Source organism: Mytilus galloprovincialis, chromosome 12 (assembly GCF_965363235.1).
Source record: "Mytilus galloprovincialis chromosome 12, xbMytGall1.hap1.1, whole genome shotgun sequence".
NCBI classification, from domain to species: domain Eukaryota; kingdom Metazoa; phylum Mollusca; class Bivalvia; order Mytilida; family Mytilidae; genus Mytilus; species Mytilus galloprovincialis.
The window spans coordinates 35,445,473-35,448,769 of record NC_134849.1 but is presented as its reverse complement, the minus strand read 5'-3'; positions in this window follow the sequence as shown (position 1 = coordinate 35,448,769).

Sequence of the window (3,297 nt, the reverse complement as noted above, 5' to 3'; positions counted from 1 at the left end):
TATAAAAGAAAAATGTTAAAATTTAAATTTAAAAGGTAAAAAAAGTTGACCTGACCATCGCCGACTTTGTCCTGACTGACGGTCTTACATATGCCCTGACCGCTGGAAAATACAAATAACTTTATTATTCTATGGAGATTTTTTTATCAAAATTGGCCATTATTAAACTAAAATCATACTTTTAAAAAAAAATTTGTTTTAAAAAAAACAAAAACTACATTTCAAAGAATAAAAAGTTGACCTTAACATTGCCCTGACCGATGTCCTGACTGTTAGAAAATTAAAATAATCATGATTTCTTACCTTTAATATTATTGAAAATAGAAATTACCTTTCAAAGAAAAAAAAGCACAACATTTCTTGCCATTTATGAATTTTAGACTGAAATGTGACATAATATGAATTTTGCAAGCCAGCCGGTCCACGTGAATTGTGTTCATTTACGCCAATAATCATTAATTATTTTTTAATTTGATTACCGGCGAGAATGAATCCATCATTAATCTTCTAATCCAATTAACAGATTAAGTAGTCGTAAACTAAAGTGTGATATACAATAGCTCCTACAGCAAAGGACAGGAAAGTCCTTTTAAAACATGTTAAAACTGACCGGAATTGCTTCTTGACCAAGCAGGATGTCATGCTAGAAGTTTTGGCTATTAAGTTTAACAAATGCAAAATTTAAAGAAAAATTACTTAGTACTAGTTTGTTTTTTGTCCGTTTTTTTTTTTTGGATGTGATGGTTGCTGTATTCCTAACTTTACCCCATATCCGTTTTTGTTCTTAGTTCAAGCTGATACACAATGTAGCAGACAATTTCTGGGATAATGTTCGGAATGGTATGGGCAAAAACATTCAGAGTAAACTTATGCAGTTTCGGGACAACATTTCAACCACTGGTCATAAATGCTTAAATAGAAGAATAAATTATTTTTTTTTTGTTATTTCAGTTGGAAATTTGAAAGAAATTTCTTTCGTATTCAAAATTTCTTCCAGTCATTACAGTCAGTCAGGGCAAAGTCAGCAGTGGTCAGGCCAACTTTTCATACCACAATTATTTTTTTTTAAATTCTTTTAAATATATTCAAGTATGATTTAAACTTTATAATGGCCAATTTTGAGTTTAATTCTGTATAGAATGATAAAGTTATTTGTATTTTCCAGCCGAGCGGTCAGGGCATATGTAAGATCGTCAGTCAGGACAAAGTCGGCGATGGTCAGGTCAACTTTTTTTACCTTTTAAATTTAAATTTTAACATTTTTTTTTATATTAATTAAAAACAGGATTAAAACTTATTGTTTTTCAAATATCAGTTAAATTCTTCAAAAGATAAAAAAAAGTTATTTGTATTTTCCAGCGGTCAGGGCATATGAAAGATCGTCAGTCAGGACAAAGTCGGCGGTGGTCAGGTCAACTTTTTTTCACCTTTATGAATTCAATTTTGACTTTTTTCTTTTATATTTATTAAAAATATGATATAAACTCGTTGTAATTCAAATTTCAGTTAAATTCTTCGAAAAAAAGTTATTTGAATTTTTTAGCTGTCAGGGCATACGTAATTTAAATTTTAATCGGTCAGGACAAACACGACAGCGGTCAGGTCAACATTTTATGTCTTTCCGAATAAAATGTTCCATTTTTTCTTTTAAATTTATTAAATACATGTTTAATTCTAATTATGTTCCAAATTTGAAGTCATTCTATTGAGAAATGACGATGTAATTAACTTTTTTCTGTCGGTCAGGACATTGGTCAGGACATTAGTGTAACCCTTTCCGCCCAACTGCCTGTGGTCACGTGACTTAAGGTTGTGCAAGAAAACGGAATTCTAATAATATTTCATTAAAAAACGATTGCCTCGTTTGTTTTTACGCATTATACCTTCATGTTTATGTTAATGGCCATCCCAAATTGGTCACAATCGTGCCAGAAACGATGAACTGAAGCGGATCCCCGTGCAACTCGACCTGAGAACCCCGGCAATTACAAAAACTTGTTCCCTCAGTTCACTGGCGTTTTCCGAACAGATTCGGTGCTCGCAGCGCCATTGTGGTGAATCTATGGTTTACCAGCCAAACAAAGATATGAGATATTAAACGGTTTATTATGTATGGTCATAAACACTTACAGAATGATAACAATAACACTGTTGATGTACATACGAATTTGGCACTCGCACTGTTAACCTAACTCCTTCCAGGAACCAGCTCATTACACATGCTAAAACTATATCTCCTAAATTAAAGTTGTGGGTCATTTATTCATCTGCTACTCTAACTGTAATACTTTTTTTGTTTTATAAATTCTACTAGTATCTGTAGTTTTTATAAATTTATGCATTATATCTGGGGATATATTTTATTATGGATTCAGTCTCTTGAGGTGTGGTGTGTGTGCGTGTATGTTTATCATGTAGGTATTATAAATATATTAAGAGTCATTGGAGGAGGCTTAAATTTTATAACCATTTATGAGAGTTTAGATAATTATATTGTAACTGTCCTGTATTAATTTTGTTTGATATGCAGTGTCTGTTGGTACTGTCATCTTTTTGATATATATATGTATATATATTCGTATGTTTGATAACAATCCTAATATTGGATTTTAAACCAATAAAATTTGAATGTTGAATCTTTTTGAACCTATAACCCGATCATGTAACGTACACGCACACACACCACACCTCAAGAGACTGAATCCATAATAAAATATATGACCAACCAAAATTAAGGAATTTTGAAAATAATTTAGAAAACTTGTAAATTTATTTAGGGGGAGGGGGGTGCGATGTTTTCATGTTTCAGAAGTATCAATAGGGACTTCACTGGACATGGGTGCCAGGAAATTTGAATATGTACAATTTTTGAAAGTTTTGTGTAAGAAAAAGGTGCATATATACAGCTTGCGAATCAGATGGTTGGTAGTACTAGTCCGTAGATGATCACTTTCAAAATCACTTTGTAAAAACTTAATTACGGACTGAATTTTTTTTTGGTAAAAACCATGAATTATCCCACCTGGGAAATCGCGTTGTGTGTTTCAACCTAACTAGGGTATTAAAAATAGGGGGGATACCAGACATTAAAATATTACCAACTTTCTGTGTAAGAAAACGGTGCAACTACCCACCTGAGGTATCAGAGAGTGGCTAGTACTAGTCATAGTGACCACTTTCATCAGCTCTGTATAAGCTTTCCTGTAGGGACTTCACAGTGGCATAACTAAAAGGAAGGAAAGGGGTATACGATTTTTTTCTTAATTTTTAACTTTGAAAATTTGCTGCCGCGAGAAA